Source organism: Eptesicus fuscus, chromosome 3 (assembly GCF_027574615.1).
Source record: "Eptesicus fuscus isolate TK198812 chromosome 3, DD_ASM_mEF_20220401, whole genome shotgun sequence".
NCBI lineage: Eukaryota > Metazoa > Chordata > Mammalia > Chiroptera > Vespertilionidae > Eptesicus > Eptesicus fuscus.
In genome coordinates, this window is record NC_072475.1 from 79581279 (window position 1) to 79602911 (window position 21633).

The window sequence follows — 21633 nt, forward strand, 5'->3', positions numbered from 1 at the left end:
TAACTCTCCTTTGTTAACAATTCTTTGATACTTTGGGATATATGCTTAAAACATGTGGAGTTTATTGCTGTATTCTAAGTGCCTAGTGCAAATATGAATCTGTTTAATAAGTAACAGTGAACTTAAAATTAAAAAATAAAAAGTTCTTCATAAGAATTTGCATTCCATCTCTCAAGTGTACTCTATTTTACCATTATAACAAGATTATTAGAAAAATGTTAGCTAAACTTTCCATACTCCCTTGCTTTTTGATCAACCAATATAGTGTGGTTAGGGTAGAATTTTTAAAATTAGATATGAAAATATTACCTTCTTTTATTTCCACCAGTAAGGAAAAAAGGGCCCAGAAGAAAGGGAGCATATAGTTTCCTTTTTTTTTTTATTGTTTAAAGTATTACATATGTCTCCTTTTTCCCTGATTGAATACGCCCCCCCCCTCCCGTCTACTCTCACCCCAAAGGCAAGCCCCACTCCCTCAATGTCTGTGTCCATTAGTTATGCTAATATGCATGCATACAAGTCCTTTGTTTGATCTCTAAGCCCCCTTCTCTGCCACCTTGTCTCTGAATTTTTTTTTTTCTTTTAGAAACTGTTTATTTTCCATCAATCTTATTTTTGACCTGTTAAGAATTTGTGGAAGAACAGCTTAGGACCACTCAGTGGTAGTTCCTACCCATTCAGTAGCCTGAGCAGTGGGGGCTGCAGACCAGTCTCCAGTGGCACAATGAGCGCTCCAGTCTTCAGTAGGAAACTGCTGAATGGGTAAGAAGAGGGCACCTGCATGCCTTCAGACCAGTCTGCAACCTCAGGATGAGCAGCAGTGAGCTCAGGAGCAGGAGCAATCCATTCACTCTGAAATTCCTCCGTGGTAACAGCCTTTTCAGCAGCGGCCTGCTCTTCCTTTTCAATCTCTTCAGGATCTCTGTAGACGTAAAGATCAGGCATGACTTCCCATTGGTGTTCATGGGAGATGGTGCCACGCATGCGTAGTACTTCCGGGGCCAGCATCCACCACATCAGACCCACTGAGTGAACTCCCTTGTTGTTTCAAGGGATGGCAATGTCCACATAGCGCAGAAGAGAGTCTGTGTTACACAGAGCAATGGTGGGCAGGTTAAGATAAGACACCTCTGTGCGAGGCTGGTGGTCAGCCCTGGGATCAGTAACCACCAGAAGTCTTGGCTCCCGGAAGGCTGCCTGGATCTGGTTGGTGAAGGTTCCAGGAGTGAAGCAGCAGCAACAGGAGTGGCTCCAGTGGCAGCAGCAAACTTCAGCACAGCTCGCTGGCCAGGATTCCTGGACCATATGACACTGAGGTCAGCTGGGTTTTTGATGGCAACAATGGCACGAGCTGCCAGCAGAAGCTTCTCCCAGGTTCTCTTCAGATTGATGATGTAGATGCCATCACTTTTCCTTTTGTAGATGCACTGTTCCATTTGGAAGTCAAGGTTGGTGCCACCTAAGTGGGTTCCTGCTGCAAGGAATTTGAGGACATCCTCCTCCTTCATTTCCAGGACATCAAGCGTTTTGGACATTGTGAAAGCTTCCCTTTAAGTTACCTGGGAATCGAGAACAATGCCATATGGAGCCCTCACTGGGTAGCGCAGAAAGTTGGATATATTTTTCTTCATCAGTGTATGCGGTTCATTATATCCCACATATGAGTGAGATCATGTGACATTTATCTTCCTCTGACTGGCTTATTTTGCTTAGCATAATGCTCTCCAGGTCCATCCATGCTGTTGCAAATGATAAAAGTTCCTTCTTTTTTATAGCAGCATAGTATTCCATCGATGTACCACAGTTTTCTAATCCACTCATCTGCTGATGGGCACTTAGGTTGTTTCCAAATCTTAGCTATTGTAAATTGTGCTGCTATGAACATAGGGGTGCATATATCCTTTCTGATTGGTGTTTCTGGTTTCTTGGGATATAGTTCTAGAAGTGGGATCACTGGGTCAAATGCGAGTTCCATTTTTAACTTTTTGAGGGAACTCCATAATGTCTTCCACAGTGGCTGCACCAGTCTGCATTCCCACCAGCAGTGCACGAGGGTTCCTTTTTCTCCATATCCTCACCAGCACTTGTTATTTGTTGATTTGTTGATGATAGCCATTCTGACAGGTGTGAGATGGTACCTCACTGTTGTTTTGATTTGCATCTCTCGGATGATGAGTGACTTTGAGCATGTTTTTATATGTCACTTGGCCTTCTGTATGTCCTCTTTGGAAAAGTGTCTATTTACATCCTTTGCCCATTTTTTTTTATTGGGTTGTTTATCTTCCTTTTGTTAAGTTGTATGAGTTCCCTGTAAATATCTGAAATAGCATTGGCAAATATGTTCTCCCATGCAGTGGGCTTTCTTATTGTTTTGTTGATGGTTTCTTTTGCTGTACAGAAGCTTTTTATTTTGTAGCAGTCACATTTCTTTATTTTCTCCTTAGATTCCATTGCCCTAGGAGCTGTATCCGTGAAGATATTACTACGACATATGTCTGATATTTTGCTGCCTATGGAGTCTTCTAAGATTTTTATGGTTTCCCGTCTTACATTTAAGTCCCTTAACCATTTTGAGTTTGTTTTTGTGTATGGTGTAAGTTGGTAGTTCATTTTTTTGCATGTATTTGACCAAATTTCCCAGCACCATTTATTGAAGAAACCATCTTGACTCCATTTTATGCTCTTGACTCCTTTGTCAAATATTAATTGAACATAATAGCTTGGGTTGATTTCTGGGTTCTCTGTTCTGTTCCATTGATCTATATGTCTGTTCTTGTGCCAGTATCAGGCAGTTTTCAGAGCTGTGGCTATGTAATACAGCTTGATATCTGGTATTGAGATCCCTCCAACTTTCTTATTCTTTCTCAGGATCACCGTGGCTATTCGGGGTCTTTTTTTATTCTAGATAAATTTTTGGAGAGTTTGTTCAAAGTCTGTGAAATATGCCATTGGTATTTTAATGGGGATTGTGTTGAATCTATAAATTGCTTTGGGTAGTATGGACATTTTGATGATATTGATTCTACTAATGCATGAGCATGGTATGTTCCTCCACTTGTTTATGTCTCCCTCTATCTCTCTTTTCAATATCCTGTAGTTTTCTGAATACAGGTCTTTTACCTCCTTAAATAAGTTTATTCCTAGGTATCTTAATTTTTTTGGTGCAATGGTAAATGGGATTTGTGTGTGTGTGTGTGTGTGTGTGTGTGTGTGTGTGTGTGTGTGTCTTTCTGTGAGTTCATTGTTGGTGTATAAAAAAGCCATAGATTTCTGGGTGTTAATTTTGTATCCTGATACATAGCTGAATTCATTTATTAGGTCTAGTAGTTTTTTGATGGAGTGTTTGAGGTTTTCTATGTACAATATCATGTCATCTTTGAATAATGACAGTTTTACTTCTTCTTTTCCAATTTGGATGCCTTTTATTTCTTCTTCTTGTCTGACACCCTTCCACAGTTGAGTGTTATGATGTCCCCAATGTATGTGGACTTGGTGCAGTGCAGTCTCCCTCTGACACTCTAGTCCCAGCTGTGCATGTTTCTTCCTCCAGCCCAGATCCCTGATCCCACCTGACTATCTCTGATCTTTCTGTCCATGGATTGTCTCGCTAGCTGTGTTTAATTTGCCAGTTCTGGGTAGATATTATCTTATTCAGCTATTTCTTCTATCTGTTCTGTGAGAAGGCGGGGCACCCATCAGCCTATTCGGCCACCATTTTGCCTCCCCCTGGACAAACTTTTTAAGAGCCCATGGCCGGAGAGGCTGGAGTCTAGGTGTTCGTGGGTTCTCAGCCGAGGCAGCAGGTGCCTGCCAGTGTGGCTGTAGGGTCCTGGGTGGTGTCCAAGGTCTCCCTGGGTGGAGGTGAGGCTGGGCTCCCAGTCATAGCCACTCTCCCCTTCAAGATGGCGTGGTCTCTACGGCAGAGCCGGCCACCCCAGGAGAGATTTCAGCAGCAGTAGAGGCTGCCCAGCCAGGGGAGCCTGGTCTGCCAGTCCCCAACAGTCCCTTGGAATATAACTGTCCCTCACTCACACATCCACACAGGCCTCACACATCCACACACTCCCCTTTCACTCTCTCACTCACACTCTCTTTCTCATTGCCATCCTGTTGGCTGCCATCTTGGGTCCCCTATAGTTTCCATTTTGTTCTCCAACCTTTTGTAATTTATTTTTTTCATGGAAAAATATACCTTCTCTTTTATATTTTTTACTTTTTATTTTAAATGTGTTTATTTTCTTTTATAAATTGAATTTATTGAGGTGAAATTGGTTCAAAAAACCATAAAGCTTTCAAGTATACAACTCAATAAAACATTATTTGTACATTGCCCCATGTCCCCATCACCCAAAGCAAGACTCTTTCTGTCCCCCATTTATTGCCCTTTGTACTCATCTCCACCTATCCATACATCCTTTTCCACACTATTATCTGTGTCTATGTGTTATAGGTGTGTGTATATTTTTGCTTAATCACTTCACCTTCTTTCATCCGGCTCCTCCAAACCCCTCCTTTCTGACAGCTGTCAGTCTGTTCCATGCCTCTGTTTCTATTTTGTTCATTAGATTCCACATGTAAGTGATATCATACGATATTTGTCCATCTCTGACGAGCTTATTTCACTTAGCATAATAATCTCAGGGTTCATCCACGCTTTTGCAAAAGGTAAGTTTTCCTGCCCTGTCTGTTGTTGCTCCGTGGTTAGAGTGCTGGCCTTTGCTCCAAAGGTCCTCAGGTTCAATTCCTAGTCAAGGGTACCTACCTGGGTTGCAGGTTTGATCACAGATTCCCAGTTGAAGTGCATGGGTGTGGGAGGCAATTAATTGATGTGTTTCTCACATTAATGTTTCTTTCTCTCTCTCTCTCTCTCTCTTGCTCTCTGCCTCCCTCCCACTCTTCCATGCTCTCTAAAAATCAATGGAAAAATATCCTTAGGTGAGGGGTGAGGATTAACAAACAAAAAAAGAAAGATTTCCTTCATTTTTATGGCTGAGTAGTATTCCATTGTGTAAATGCATCACCACATTTTTATTCACTCATCTACTGGTGGGCACGTGGGCTATTTCCAGATTTGGGCTATTGTAAACATGCTGCAATGAGAATATGGGTGCATATATTCTTTCAAATTAGTGTTTCAGGTTTCCTCAGATATATTCCCAGAAGTGGGACTGCTGGGTCAAAAGGCAGATCTATTTTTAATGTTTTGACGAAACTCCATACTATTTTCCACAGTGGCTACACCAGTCTGCAGTCCCAACAACAGTGCACAATGGTTTTCTTTTTCTCCACATCCTCTCCAGCACTTGTTTGTTGATTTATTGATGGTAGCCATTCTACCAGGTATGAGGTGATACCTCATTGTAAGTTTTAATTTGTTTAATTGATTAATGATGTTGAGCATTTTTTCATATGTCTATTGACAATCCGTATGTCCTCTTTGGAAAAGTGTCTATTCAAGTACTTTACCCATTTTTTAATTGGGTTGTTTATCTTCTTGGTGTTGAGTTTTATATGTTCTTCATATATTTTAGAAATTAAGCCCTTATCAGATGTATCATTTGAAAAAATGTTCTTCGATTTGGTGAATTCCTTTTTAATTTTGTTAATGGTTTTGTTTGCTGTGCAAAAGATTTTTAGTTTGATGTAGTACCATTTGTTTATTTTTCTCTCTGTTTTCCTTGCCAGAGAAGATATATTGGCAAAAATATTCCCATGAGACATGTCCTAGATTTTTCTTCTAGGATTTTTATTGTTTTACAACTTACATTTGAGTCTTTTATTCATTTTTTATTTTTTTATTTTTAGGTATGGTGCAAATTGGTGGTCCAGTTTCTTCCTTCCTTCCTTCCTTCCTTCCTTCCTTCCTTCCTTCCTTCCTTCCTTCCTTCCTTCCTTCTTTCTTTCTTTCTTTCTTTCTTTCTTTCTTTCTTTCTTTCTTTCTTTCGCCAATCTGTCCAATTTTCCCAACACCATATTTTGAAGAGACTGTCTTACTCCATTGTATGTTCTTGCCTCCTTTATCAAATATTAATTGATCATAAAGGTGTGGGTTTATTTCTGTGCTCTCTATTCTGTTCCATTGGTCTATATGCTTGTTCTTTTGTGAATACCATGCTGTTTTGATTACTATGGCCTTGTAGTATAGTTAAATATCAGGTAGTGTGAAAACTCCAACTTTGTTCTTTTTTCTTAAGATTGCTTAGGCAGCTCTAGCAGGTTTGACTCAGTGAGTAGAGCATCGGCCTGTGGACCAAAGGGTCCTGGGTTTGATTCCTGTCAAGGTTGCAGGCTCCTCCCTGGCCTGGGCCCTGGTCAGGGCAGGAGGCAACCAATTGATGTGTTTCTCTCACATCAATGTTTCTGTCTTCCCCTCTCTTTTCCATTCTCCCTAAAAATCAATGGAAAAATATCCTCAGATGAGGAGTAACAAAAACAAACCAAGAAACAAACAAAAATCTAAAAAAAGATTGCTTAGGCTATTCAGGGTTTTTTGAGGCTCCATATAAATTTTTGGAATATTTGTTCTAGATCTGTGAGATATGCCATTGGTATTTTAATAAGAATTGTTTTTTAATTTGCAGATTGCTTTGGGGAGTATGGACAATTTAATGATGATATTTTTTCCTATCTGCAAATATGGTATATGCTTCTACTTATTTGTATCTTTTTCAATTTCTTTCTTCGATATCTTAGAATTTTCTAAGTACAGGTCTTTAACATCCTTGGTTAAATTTATTCCTAGTTACCTTATTTTTTTGTTGTTGTTGCAATAGTAAATGGGATTTTCTTACTTTTTTATTTATTGATTTAAGAGAGAGAGAGGAAGGGAGAGAGAGACATAAACATCTACTTGTTCCACTTACATATGTATTCATTGGTTAATTCTAGCAGGTACCCTGACCAGGGATTAAACCTGCAACCTGGCCTCTCAGGACAATGCTTTAACCAACTAAGCCACCTGGCCAGATGTGATTGGTTTCTTAATTTCTCTTTCTGATAGTTCATTATTGGCATATAAAAATGCCACCAATTTCTGAACTTAAATTTTGTATACTGTTACTTTGCCAAATTTGTTTATTGGAACCATTAATTTTTTTATGGAGTCTTTGGGTTTTTCTACATATAATATCATGTCACCTATGACTAATGACAATTTTACTTCCTCCTTTCCATTTTGGATGCCTTTTATTTCTTCCTTTTGTCCAATTGCTGTGGCTAGGACTTCCAGTACTATCCTATATAATAAAGATGTAATATGTAAATGGTTGTTACGCTGTGAAATGTAAGGACTGACCGAGTAACAACCGCATCATGGATCAGCAGGAGGGTGTGGCAACAAGCTACAAGCAGGCGGCAGAGAGCTACAGGAGGGGGCAGGGCAGCAAGCTATGAGGAGGGGAGGGAGCTACTGGAGGGCAGGGCAGTGGGCAGAGAGCTATAGGAGGGCGGCAGCGAGCTACTGGCACAGGGATTTGTGTTTAATAAGAGTGGTGAAAGTGGACATCTCTTGTTCCTCCTCTTTAGGGAAATGCTTTTAGTTTTTGCCCATTAAGTATGATGTTGGCTATATACTTGTCATTAATGACCTTTATATATATATATTTATATATTTATATATATATATTTATATATTTTAAATATATATTTTATTGATTTTTTACAGAGAGGAAGAGAGAGGGATAGAGAGTTAGAAACATTGATGAGAGAGAAACATCGATCAGCTGCCTCTTGCTCACCCCCTACTGGGGACGTGCCTGCAACCAAGGTACATTCTCTTGACCAGGAATCGAACCTGGGACCTTTCAGTCCGAAGGCCGACGCTCTATCCACTGAGCCAAACTGGTTTCGGCCCATTAATTACCTTTATTATGCTGAGCTATGATCCCTCTATTCCAACTTTGCTGAGGTGTTGTTGTTTTTTTCATAAATGTGTGCTGGATTTTATCAAATGCTTTCTCTGCATCTATTAATATGATCATGCAATTTTTGTCCTTCATTTCGTTTATGTCATGTATCACATTTATGAAACAACCTTGCATCCCTGGAATAAGTTCCACTTGATCATGGTGTATGATCTTTTTAATGTTTCCCTGGATATTTGCTAATATTTTGCTGAGGATTTTAGCATCTATGTTCATCAGATATATTGGCTTATAATTTTCTTTCTTTGTAGTACCTTTGTCTGGTTTTGGAATTAGGATAATGCGGGCCTTATAAAATGACCTTGGAAGTCTTCTTTCCTCTTGAATTTTTTGGAATAATTTGGAATAATTTGAGATGTTAGTTCTTCTTTTAATGTTTGGCAGAATTGTTCTGTGAAACCTTTCAATCCAGGACTTTTGTTTGCTGTGAGTTTTTTTTTTTTTTTTTTAATATATTTTTATTGATTCAGAGAGGAAGGGAGAGGAAGAGAGAGAGAGAAATATCAATGAGGAGAGAGAATCATCGGTCAGCCACCTTCTGCACGTCCCCCACTGGGGATCGAGCCCATAAGCTGGGCATGTGCCCCTGCCCTGAACTGAACCCAGGACCTTTCAGTCCGCTCTATCCACTGAGCAAAACTGGCTAGGGCTGCTGCGAGTTTTGTTATTACTGCTTCGATTTCATTAGTTGGCATTGGTACATTTAGATTTTCTGATTCTTTTTCATGTATGTTTTTAGCAATTTATCCATTTCACCCAGGTTGTCCAATTTGTTGGCATATAGTTGTTCATAGTAGTTTCTTACAATCCTTTTTTTGTTTGTTTGTTTTTTGTTTTTGATTTTTTGTAATGGCAGTTGTTACTTCTCTTTCATTTCTGATTTTGTTTCTTTGGGTTTTCTCTCCTTTTCTTGATGAGTGAGTCTGGTTAAAGGTTTGTCACACTAGTTTATTTTTAATAATAATAATAAAAAAAACAGCCTTTGCTTTAATTGAACTTTGTTGTTGTTGTTGTTGTTGTTATTGTTGTTGTTGTGTGTGTGTGTGTGTGTTTTAGTCTCTATGTCACTTATTTCTGCTCTAATTTTTATTTTTTCATTTTTTCTATTTACTTTGGGCTTTACTTGTTATTCTTTGTCTAATACTTTTAAGTGTATGGTTAGATTGTTTATTTGATATTTTTCTTGCTTCTTGAGATAGGCCTGTAATGCTATAAACTTTCCTCACAGTGCTTCCACTATGTCCTCTATATTTTGGGTTCTTGTATGTTCATTTTCATTTATCTCCAGGTAATTTTGAATTTCTTCCTTGATCTTATTCATTGTTTAATAACATGTTATTTAGCCTCCATGTGTTTGAGTGGTTTTCAGATTTTTAATTTTAATTTATTTCTAGTTTCATACTATTGTGGTCAGAGAAGATGCTTGATAGGATTTCAATCTTCTTGAATTTATTAAGACTTATTTTGTGTTAAGATGTGGTCTATTTTTGAGAATTTTCCATGTGCACTTGAGAAGAATGTATATTTTGCTGCTTTGGGATGAAATGTTCTATAAATATCAATTAAATCCATCTGATTCAGTATGACATTTGAGATTGCTTTTGCCTCATTGATTTTTTTTTCAGGAAGAACTACCCATGTTAATGGGGTGTTAAAATCTCTGCTATGATCATGTTGCTGTTGATCTCTTCTTTAATGTCCACCAAAATCTTTCTTTATATATTTAAGTGCTCCTATATTTGGTGCATGTACATGAATGTTTATAAGGGTTATATTATCTTGTTAGATAGATCCCCCTAGTATTATTGTAGTGAACTTTTTTGTCTCTTTTATGGCTTTGTTTTGTAGTCCATTTTGTCCCATATAAGTATCGCTACCCTATCTTTTTTGTTGTTGTTGTTTCCATTTACATGGAATACTTTTTTTCTACCCCTTCACTTTCAGTCTGTGTGTATCTATTTTCCTGAGGTGGGTCTCTGGTAGACACCATATATATGGTTCATCTTTTCTTATCTATTCAGCTACCCTATGTATTTTGATTGGAGCATTTAATCTCTTTACATTTAAGGTTGTTATCAATAGGTAAATATTTGTCGCCATTTTATTCTTTATACCTATGTTCCTCTCTATATATTTATTTTTCTTTCTTCTTCTTAAAGCAGATCCTTTAACATTTCTTGCAGTACTGGTTTGGTGGTAATAAACTCCTTTAGATTTTTTGTATTTTTTTGTTTTTGCCTGAGAGACTGTTTATTTCACCTTTAATTTTAAATGATAGCCTTGCTGGATAGAGTAGTCTTGGTTGTAGGTCCTGGCTTTCCATCACTTTAAATATTTCATGTACATCCCTTCTGGCCTAAAGTGTTCCTGTTTAGAAATCAGCTGACATCTTTATGGAAGCTCTCTTGTAGGTAGCTAACTGTCCCTCTTGCTGCTTTTTAAGATACTCTCTTTGCCTTTAACCTTTTCCATATTCATTATGATATGCCTTGTTGTGGGCCTCCTTTGGTTCATCTTGATAAGGAGTCTCTGTGCTTCCTGAACTTGTGTGACTTTTTCCTGTATCTGGTTAGGGAAATTTTCAGTCACTATTTCTTCATACAGGTTCTCTGTCCCTTGCTCACTCTCTTTTCCTTCTGGTACCCCTATTATGTGGATATTGTTACACTTGATATTGTCCCAGAAGTCCCTTAGACCCTCCTCATTTTTTAAATTCTCTTTTCTTTTGGATGTTCTGCTTGGGTGCTTACTGCTATCTTGTCCTCTAATTCGCTGATTGAATCCTCGGCTCCAGCCATTTTTTTCCAGTGTATTCTTCATTTCAGATATTGTATTCTTTATTTCTGACTGGTTCTTTTTTTATTATCTGCATGTACTTTTTAATGGTTATTATCTCTTTGTTTAAATTCTCACTGAGATCATCCTTCACTCCCCAAGGTTCAAGGGCATCCTTATAACCATTGATTTAAACTATGTATCTGGTATCTGGGTTGCTTCCATTTTATTTAATTCTTTTTCTGGAGATTTATTTCTCTTGCTTTTTCACTTGAGGCATATTTGTCTCCCCATTTTGTCTCTGCATACTAGGTAGATTTATTATGATTTCCAAACTTGTTATGATGGCTTTATGATGTGGGTGTCTTGTGGCTCAGTGGCACAATCTTCCAGATCACCTGAGCTCAGTGTTCCAGAAATGTTTCTTGTGGGTTTGTGCACTCTCCTGTTGTAGTTGAATCTTGAATGCTGTTGTCCCTTTTGTGGGTGGGGTTAATTAACTCTTGAGGCCAGCTGACTATAAGAACAAACCATGATCTCTATGCATGAGTTGCTGTGCAGGGTCTGTCCTTCAAGGTGGAGTTGTTACTAGCAGGGTCTGGTGCCTGCCAGAATCTCCCTCTGCATATGCTACTTGTGTGGCTAGTTGGGTGTGGTCTGAAGACCACCACTGGATGTGTTGGTGCTGGGTCCACTTGGTCAGGGTTCAGGTATAGGTCAATATCAGACATTGTGTGTAACTTGCATTGGACTACCTATCTGGAGCTACCACAGTACAGGCAGTCCTCGGGTTACATCAGACTTGACATAGATCATTTTGTGGTTATGTCGCCATCTCCCATTTATTTATTTTTTAAAAAGTTTCATCATTTCGACATATGTACATATGTGCTTTATGTTTTTTATTATTTATTTACCACAAGTAAAGGTCAGGAATTGTTATCTTTCTTTTAATTTTTTTTTTTTATTGTTTCACTTCATTACTGCTGTGTATGTGCTCCATGTGAGTGACGTAGGTGCTTATGTAGGTGGGTTCCGACTTATGGTGAAAATCGCGTTATGTCACACCGTACAAACAGATCTCCAACATAACCCCAGGACCTACTGTATAAGCATGCCTGAGGGGGACCAATCTGTGTACAAGCATCTGCTTCCTCCAGCTCAGAGCTGGAGGAAGATCTATAAAAGGTCCAAGGTTTCCCAAGGTCTGCCTCCACCTGTTAGTGACTCTGCCTTTCCCTGAGGTTGTTTGTTCTTCCTCCAGAAAGACTGTAGAGTGAGCTGTGACCACAGGCTGGTCACAACCCACAGACCCTTCCATAGATCACGATTTTTGTATGGTGGGGTGACTAGGGTCAGGAGGATTGGGCTAATGAGTTCCCTACTTGGGGTCCACATGGTCAAGCACTCACTGAGGGAAAAGTAGCCTAGAGCCATACCACTCAATCTTCCAGAGCCTCAAAATCTTGCTCCCCCAGCAGGAGTGTGCTGCTGGTGTAGGTCAAGGACAGTAAACTCAGCAGGGCAGAATCACTGGAGCTCACAAGGACAGATCAAGATTCTCATTGGGGATGGTTCTAGCCACGTCTACAGGAGGGGACCAAGCACTTTGCTTGGTCCCAGATAATAGGGCTCAAGGGAGACACTCCACATGTCCCAGCTCCAAGCAGCACTCCCTTCCCCCTGAGAAGTTGAGCTCAGCATGGAGGTGCCACCAGGACTTAGGAGGGCAGATCCAGTCTCCTATTGGGTATGGTGCCAGCAAGCCTATAGGAGCAGGGCAGGCCTTTTTTCCCTTCCTGACCAAAGGTCTCTGAGGGAGATGTTCACCAAAGGTCCCAGCTCTGAGAAGCTCTCAGATTTCTATACAGGGTGGGGCCCACCAGCTGCCAGAAGGCAAGTCAAATGAGTCTCCCACTGGGGGAACAGCACAGACTGAGCTCACAGGGGAGATAGCAGTGGCCCTCATAATGTAGGACAAAAGCCTTCCCTGAGACATGCTCCAAAAGTCCCAGCTCTGAGAGACACTCTGATCCTTCGTTGGGACTGAGCTCAGCAGGGGAGGGCCACAGGGAGTGGAAGGGCAGGCCAAGTTATTCAACCAGTTGGGGAGGGGGCAAGCTGGCTGTGCACTCAAGGTGAAGAAGAATGATTCCCTTTCCAAAGCTACACAGTTCAATCACTGTCTGAGTCCCTGCCAAGAGATTCTACAGTAAAAGAGTACCCCCAAAATCCCTGCTGGGTGCAGCAAGCAGACTCCTCTGCAGGACCCAAGCACAGCAGAATGGTGTCACAAATAGTTGGAGGATGGAGCAGTGCCCTCCCCAGGCTGGTGCTATAACAATAGGAGTGCTTGACTCTGGAAAGGTAGCATCTGGGTCTCTAGCAGAATCCCTTCTCTCCTAGGAAGACTGAATCCCCACTAATTTTCACCACCAGATGCTATTTGGGCTCCTCTCTGTTGCTCTGGATTGGGGATCCCTGTATGGGATTGAGACCCCACATTCCTGGGGGAAGGGAGCTTTACATCCTCCCATTTCTCAGCCAACACACATGGGTGTGGAGGCCAACCCTTTCCCCATCTCCACCCTTCTTATCAGTTTCTACGTGGCTTCTTCTGTAAATCCTTGGTTATATTTCAGTTCAGTAGATTTCAGTTGGTTATTCAGTTTGGTTGCTCTCTAATTTAGCTGTAAATCTGGTTTGGCACCAGGAGCAATGACTGTAGCTTTAACCTACTCTGCAGCCATCTTGAAATCTCCCTTCTCTTTTCTTTATAAAACCTAGGAAATCAAGAATTTCTCCTAGCTTATTAAGCAGAGTACCTTCAGACTTTCCTGTGTTATGTGTGAGTATATTTTTCTTTGCCAGTCCACCTAAATTTGAACAGAGACATGGTGTGCCTGGTGTGCCTGGAGGAAAAACATATTAGTTTAAGACGTCATTTTAATGCCAGATTCCCTGTGAATTTGCTCTTTTCCTTATTTAGAATTAACATCTGGAGTGGTTAGGCTTCCAAAAACCATGCCAATTGTACTAATGATTCAGGTAAAGAGAGATCCCATATAACTCAGGCACTAGTCCTGACAACCATCAACAACAGTTTCATGGAGTGCTGTTGGGGGAGGGTATTGGTATTTATCTTTCATCATTTTATCCATTTATGTACAGTGGAACCTTGGTTCTTGAGCTTAATTTGTTCCAGAAGGCTGTTCGAGAAGCAATTTGTTCTAAAACTGAATTATTTTTTCCCGTTATAAATAATGTAAATTGAATTAATCCATTCCAGACCCCAAATGCTTCCCTCTTTAACTTTTCTTATATACAGTACATGCCTAATGTACTGTTTAATTAATACATAAGCACTTCTTTTCTTAAATTTATCTAGTCACCCTCAACTAGCCTTAAAGCACTCCAGGTCAACATTCAGCATCTTTGCTTGTTTACATATCACTGTCTCTGCCTCTGAAAAGCTGTCATTGGCTAACTGCTTTTCTTTTATCCAAATCAACAACAGTTTTCCTACCTTTTCAATTGCTTCTCTCACACCCTTAGCAACATTAGCTCTTGATGGCCTCTTTATGTTTTAAAGTTGTGCTAGTCGATTGATTTTGCCAGGGACAAAAGCATTCTCTCCTTTGTTTGATGCCTGAGAGACAAACTTTTTTTTGTCATGCTAAGGGTTGTCAATTGAAAACCAAAGTTTGGTTTAACAATTGAGACATTTTTTCTGTGAACAACTTAGTGGAGAACCGAATTGTTTGAAATGGGAGACTCTCAAAATATGAGGTTTGAGTATATAAGAAACATAGGCCATCATGGCTTGTCCAGACTACTCTACCTCCACCATTACAAAGTTGCCTTTTAGTCCCTTCCCTTCTGTGTAATAGAGTTCCTAAAGGCAGATGTGCTCTCACTTTTGTTAGAACAGAATGCTGTTCAAAGAGGTAGAAACAGAGTCCAGTGGAGACAATTCTTTACATCTTTACATCTTATAAATACTTTCAGAGCAAGCAGACAAAGGGTAAATGTATCAAAAGAAAAGGGAAAAAAATGTGACTGTACTAATCAATGCTGTTTATGGATGCCCACTATATTTCCTACACAGTGCACACAAGAATATACACATTACTAGAGGCTTGGTGCATGGATTCGTGCACCAGTGGGATCCCTTGGCCTGACCTGTGGAGATCAGGCTGAAACTAGCTCTCTGACATCCTCTGAGGGGTCTCAGATTGTGAGAAGGTGCAGGCCAGGCTGAGGGACCCCACTGGTGCACAAATTCATGCACTGGGCCTCTAGTATGCATATAAGATCTCTGGTTAATCTATTCACACCCTCCCCTCTCTTCCCTTCCCTCTGAGATTAAGCAGTCTGTTCCATGTTTCAATGCCTGTGCATTGAGTGTCTGCCCCCTGGTAGTCATTGTACGTCATAGCTATTGGCCGGTCACTTAGGCTTTTATATATATAGATATGTAATAAAAGTTTAAAACATAGTCACTCTTCTCTACCTGCTTGTAATCCAGTGAAGAAGCAAAATTTACCCACTTGAAATAGCAAAAGTGTAATTAACTCTTTTATTGATACTAAGTTTAACTGACACTTGAAAAAGAGGAACAGATTATATTATATTGTTATATAGAGTCACCTTTGATTTTCCTATCACTGATGTTGAAAAGCCATCTTTGTGGAAAACTTAAGGAATTATTAAGAAATCACCTTATTTATTCAAACTGCCAGAGCGGAATTCTTCTCAGTAAATCTAAAACTGAAGCTATCACCCAACTCTGGAGCTGGGCCATGGGTGCTCATGTTTGACTCTTAGATATGTGACCTTGGACAAGTTACTTGACCTCTCTGGGCCTCAGTTTCTATATTTATAAACTGAGGTATTTCTAGAATGTTTCTCATAGGATCACAGTGAGGATTAAATGAATTCATATTATTTCCAACACAGTGCCTGGTGGTAAGCACAATGTAAGTATTTGCTACTTCTGGTTTCTACCACCAACATGGCTAACCTGCCCCAAGACATCAATATAATTTGGGAATGACAGACCAGCACAGTACCTTGCAATTGGAAATCCATGAATGCAGAGTACAGAGACTTTGAGTAGGCCCAGAAGGTAGCAATGTGAAAATATTGGCCCAATCCTTCCTCACTCAACGAAATGGTTATCTTAGAGAGTTAAGAAGACTTCACATCTTCACTGACAACTTAGGTCCAAATATTGTAACTATGTTTGTGTGTGCTGTTTTTACTAGTATGGTCAGCTGCTTTTCTATCTGAAGTCTCCACCATCCAGGGGAGGCCCTGAAGGTGTCAAGAGGATCAATTTGCTCAACATCCTGAGATTTCCTGAGATAACCATCAGTGCAGCCCTGCAGGAAAGGAGTAGGAAATTAGACATGATTAACATGTTTCCTTAAATCACTCAGCTTTTAGTTTTGTTTTTCTTCACAGGAAATCTCATGTTCCCTTTCCTCCTAATGAAAAGTCAGAAAGTTCACACCTACGTCTGAAGCTGAAAGAGCATTGCCATATTAGACTTGAAATAAGAGATAATAGTCCCCTGCCATACCATATTTTACTTTTCTGTATTGTGTGTGTGTGTGTTTTTTTAATTAAATTTATTGGGGTGACATTGTTCAACATGAACATATAAGTTTCAGGTGTGGTTTCTATGTTACAAAATCTGTATATTGCACTATGTGCTCACTACCCAAAGTCAAATCATCTCCTCTCACCACCTTATATTAGGACCCACCTTCTCCCCTCATCCCCTTCTGTAATATTTTGTAATTTTTTTAAGTTATTTATATATATATATATATATATATACATATATATATATATATATATATATATATATATATATTGTGTTTTCAAGTATCTTTGCAATCCTATCTAATAAAGAGGGAATATGCTAATTGACTGTTACGCCCTCAAAGATGGCAGTGCCCACAGTCACAAGATGGTGGTGCCCAGTCTACTCAGCCCCACCGAGGTGGCAGGTGCATGGCACCGCTGGGCCCACCCCAGGCGGGCCCAGCCACTCTGTGTGTCGGCCTCCAGAGTCCCCAGTCCCCTCAGCCCTCCAGCTCCCCAGAGCTGGCCTGAGGCACAGGCAAGCCTTGAATGGCGGCTGCCCAGCTACCCAGGGCTGGCCTGAGGCACAGGCAAGTCTCGGATGGTGGCTTCCCAGTCGCCCAGGGCCAATTTGAGGCGCAGGCAAGCCTCAGATGGCAGCTGCCCAGCCAACACCTGAGGCACAGGCAAGCCTCGGATTGTGGCTGCCCAGCTGCCAAGGGCCAGCTGAGGCTTGGGCTGCCGGCAGTGGCAGCAGCAGAGGTGTGATGGGAGTGTCGCCTTCCCCTGATCGCCGGGTCACCTCCCACCCCTAAGGGCTCCCAGACTGAGAGGGGGAAGGCCAGGCTGAGGGACCCCCACTTCAGTGCATGAATTTTCATGCACCGGGCCTCTAGTATCTTTATATGGTGGAAAAAGAAGTTGTCTTTAGCCTCAGTTTTGTTGAGGAAACTGTGGCTTAGAGACATACAATGTTTTTATCCAATCACCTTTCACACCAAAAATTATATTCATTCCACTTGAGTTGATGCTCAATCCCATTCTCTTTCTAATTTTCAAGACTAAAACCTTTAATTTCCACAATTGCTGATAAAACTGCAAAGAAAGAGGGGTTTAAATGATTTAGAGAAGAGATCTTAACCTGACTCTCATTGAGATATATATATATATATATATATATATATATATATATATATATATATATTTTTAAATATATGTTTTTATTGATTTCAGAGAGGAAGGAAGAGGGCTATAAACATCAATGATGAGAGAGAATGATTGATTGGCTGACTCCTGCACACCCCCTACTGGGGATTAAGCCTTCAACCTGGGCATATATCCTTGATCGGAATAGAACCTGGGACTCTTCAGTCCTTAGGCAAACACTCTATCCACTGAGCCAAACCAGCCAGGGCTCATTGATTTATATTTTACCCAGTTATATTTGCTTCCAAATAGAATGAAAAATAATTATTTATTCTGTGTTTCTCCCAAGTCTTTGTCTCACAAGAGGGAGTCCCAAAGTTCAATCAATGAACACACAACATAAAATTATATTATCTGTCTTTTCTTTTTCATTACTTCTTGAATCCTAGTTAGTCCTGCATAGCTGATAGACAACTGCTGTCTAGTTCCTCTTCCCTACCCCCTATTCCAGATAAGGGGGGAAAATCCTCATAATCAAGATACAACGAAGAGCAAATGTCAAGAGTTTTTCTAAACTGGTAGAAAATTCAAATACTCCATTTTCTTATTGAGTAACAAATTCATTAATACATTCAACAAAATATTTACTAGGAATTTATGATGGCCTAACCTCTGGAATAGGTGCTGGGAAACCAGATTAAAAATAAAGTAAAATAGACCTGATTTCAAAGAGCTTATGTGTGTGGGTGAATATAAATTCTCTGAGATAGCTAAGGAAGGCTTCCTGGGGGGTAACATAACATACCAAAGACTCAGATCTTGTAGCAACACTAAACATGTGAGAAAAGGAAACATCTGTTTCCATGGAAATGCCACCAGCATCATTGCAAGTTATCCAAGGACAAGTTGGAGAATGGCGATTGGAAAGAATTGGTGCTACTCTCCCCCCATCCAAAGATATTTTCATCTAGATGAAATCAGCATTGAGACACCTTTGAAGGGAAAGAAGTGTACAACAGGCAACCTGGAGGTAAACAGATGGGGCGGGAGGAGGTTCCATCTTTCTATCTTGGTGGTCTGGGCAGGAGCACCTGAGGCGAGTCTATATCCTCCTCACTATTTCCTTCAGCTCCACAAATGTTTTCAGATTTGCTGGAGAGGTTAGGCAGAAATCAGTAGCTCTGGGTGATAAGAAAAAGTAAACAAATAAATCATAAAAGAGATGAGGCCCTAGTCAAGGGCAGCAGAGAGGAAAATAGATACAAACAGAAAGGAAGAAACTATTTTAGAAACGGTGCTGATAAATGAGATTTACTGATTTTACTGTTGATAGGATTCTGACTTTCTTTTGTTCTTTCATACTTTTTTATGTTTATTTTTTTTTTTGAGGAATTCTGACATTCTCCTAGAATAAGATTTTTAACAGAGATACACAAAACAAACAAATAAACAAATCCCATTAAATAAATGTCTCTTTATTTAATAGTCTAATTCAGCTCTGATATATCCAATGATAATAATAAATGAGTAAATAAATAAGTGGCTCCATAGTTTTAAAACTATAATTATAAACAGGACACTGTGCTAAGACTAGTCTGGAGTAGACAGTTGACAGGACTGAAGAGTGGAGGGATAATGAATAATGATAAAGGAATGAGTCTGTTAGTGCTAAATTGCATGTAAAAGGGAAATTCCAAGTATGTCTCAGTCTCAGAGCAGGGGGTGGGGGCTGTTCAGAAACCCAAAGAGCAGCCAACTGAGGTCATGTCTAGGCTGAGGCCATACCTACATACTGATCAATGGAAGTTAGTATAAGTATGCCCAAGTGGTACGTCTTCCCAAGAAACCACCCATCTTTAATTAGAATAACTGGGAAATAAGGTGAGAATTGGGGATGATGTGCTCAGTTACCTCTATTAATTGAATTTTTAGTTTTGAACAATTTTAAGGATAAAGACAATCAAATATTTTTTTTAACATGACCATGCCTGCAGTTACTGATCAAAGGCCTCTCGTTATGTTAAGATGGGGTTTTGAAGCTTAGAAAAGCTTAGTTGCTAGTGGGTAATGAACATGTCCATGTTTCCAACTTAGTATGACACACTGGGTTTTTCTTAGGGCCAAAGGGCTGCCCACTCTGATGGGTCAGACCTTCATTTTGATTCATGTGCCTCTGCCATTCTGATTGTTAAATATTTTAACTATTGTGAAGAGCACCCTTGCTGTTGAATTGTTGTATTTCTAAAGAGTGGGGCCAATCAGCAAGTTGGAACTGCTGTGAAACTGTCTATATTAAAATGAAAAACTATATGAAGCCAATATATTATGCTGTAACTGTTAAAGAGACTGGCTCAAGCAAACCACAACTGTCTATTGGCAAGGTAAGAATTCCTTGGGAAACCTCACCTTCCTGACTTACCCACATGAAGCTTCCGGTCCTAAACCTGGGGAGAAGGTTTGGGGAAGCTCTGGTCTCCTGGGATATTTCTAAGTTCAATAATGCCAAAGAGATCTGTAATCTAGCAACAACAAATATATCTCCATGTGCTGTTGGACTCTTGCCAGCCTCTTCTGTGCTCCCCAGTACTCCCGTAACAGTGCAGTCAGCTTTCACACCCGGCCACTGCAGTGCACAGACCCTTTGCCTCATCACTGCAAACTCTGGAACTCTCTAATGTTCATAACCTATTGTGTAATGAGTAAGGAAGGGCAGCCAGATAGATCACTAAGTGTGGCATGAAACATGCAAGATGACAGTCACTCTGCTTGGGAGCTGAGCAGCAGGCACTAGCTCAAAACAGAAGTTGTGTTCTGGGGCAAGTTCTCCATCCAGAGCAGACTGATGGCTCCATGCAGCTGGTTGCTGAAATCTATATGACTTTCAGGAATCCAGCTCTCACAAGGCAGAGAAAATGGAACTGTAGAAGGAAGTTGAGGACAGGGCCACAGAAAGGCCTACTGTTTATATTCTATGAAGTTTTCTTTTTTAAACAAGAAAACAACTTTCTTATTTAGTGGTGTTTTGTGTTTTTGTTTTTTGTTTTTTGAGGGGGAACATGTTTTAGTTTTCCTCTCTATTGAGACATGTCAAAGAGCCTCATGGAGAATGATAGGCATCTATTTTTATCTAGAAAGAAAAAACTATCATGGATAAATAAGTCTGACACACAGGTGTTCCTTGGACACATTTCTCCTCACAGAGTTCTGATTTTTCTGTTCCTTTGTTATTTAGGAATAATTTTCATAGTATCAAGCTCCTAGACACCTGGTCCCAAATGGCAAAAACACAAGCTCAGACAGTAGCAAGTTCTCAAGGCAGGTCAGGTATTTGCTTTGCTTCACTTCTAAAGCAGCCTGCATGTGACAACATGGCTTTGCTTTTCCTTCACATTCTTCTGTCTACATATGCCTGTCAGAAACTTGAATAAAAAATACCCAGACCCTAACCATTTCCCCTCTAGACTTTTGCTTTGGTGGAAAGCAAAATCATATCACACATTACATGTGTAGGGCATGGATTCTGATTACTTGGCAGCAGATCATGGCACTTATATACTCACAAGAAGAGTGAATAGTAACTATATACTTTGCAGGTGGAGATGAACTGGTGAAATTTTACCATTGATGGGATTTGATCCTGATAATAAAACTTGGAGCCATAAGGTCAATTTCTCAAAATGTAAGCAAAATTTTAAATGAAATTCTACCTTCACAGAGATCTGGTTTCTTTCTTTCCCCCTCAAATATTTAGATTGTAAAATTATTTCTTGCTTTAGTCCATCCCATATTTCTAGAAAAATATCCTATTTGAGCCCAAGAATAGAACCATAATAGGGAGAGATGTTAACATTTAATTATTTATTGGATATTCATTCATTCATCCCATAAATATTTATTGAGCATCTGTTATATGCCAGAGAAAGTGCTATGCATTGAGGATACAAAAATGAAGAGTGCAGCTAAAACCCCTGCCCTCAGAGGGTTTAAATTCTGAAAACAGAAGTAGAAAGTAAAACACTAAACACATAAATATCTATATACTAGAGGCCCGGTGCATGAAATTCGTGCATGGGGGCGGAGGAGGGTGTCCCTCAGCCCAGCTTGCACCCTCTCCAATCTGGGACCCCTTGAGGGATGTCCGACTGCCCGTTTAGGCCCAATCCCACCGGACATCCCTCTGACAATAAAGGACTGCTGG

The 21633-nt window shown here is 40.0% G+C and overlaps 1 pseudogene; it reads right to left on the reverse strand.

Moving 5' to 3' along the window:
- Positions 1–646: 646 nt before the first annotated feature.
- Positions 647–1535, reverse strand: LOC103304985 (40S ribosomal protein SA-like; annotated as a pseudogene).
- Between the last annotated feature and the right edge of the window lie 20098 nt (positions 1536–21633).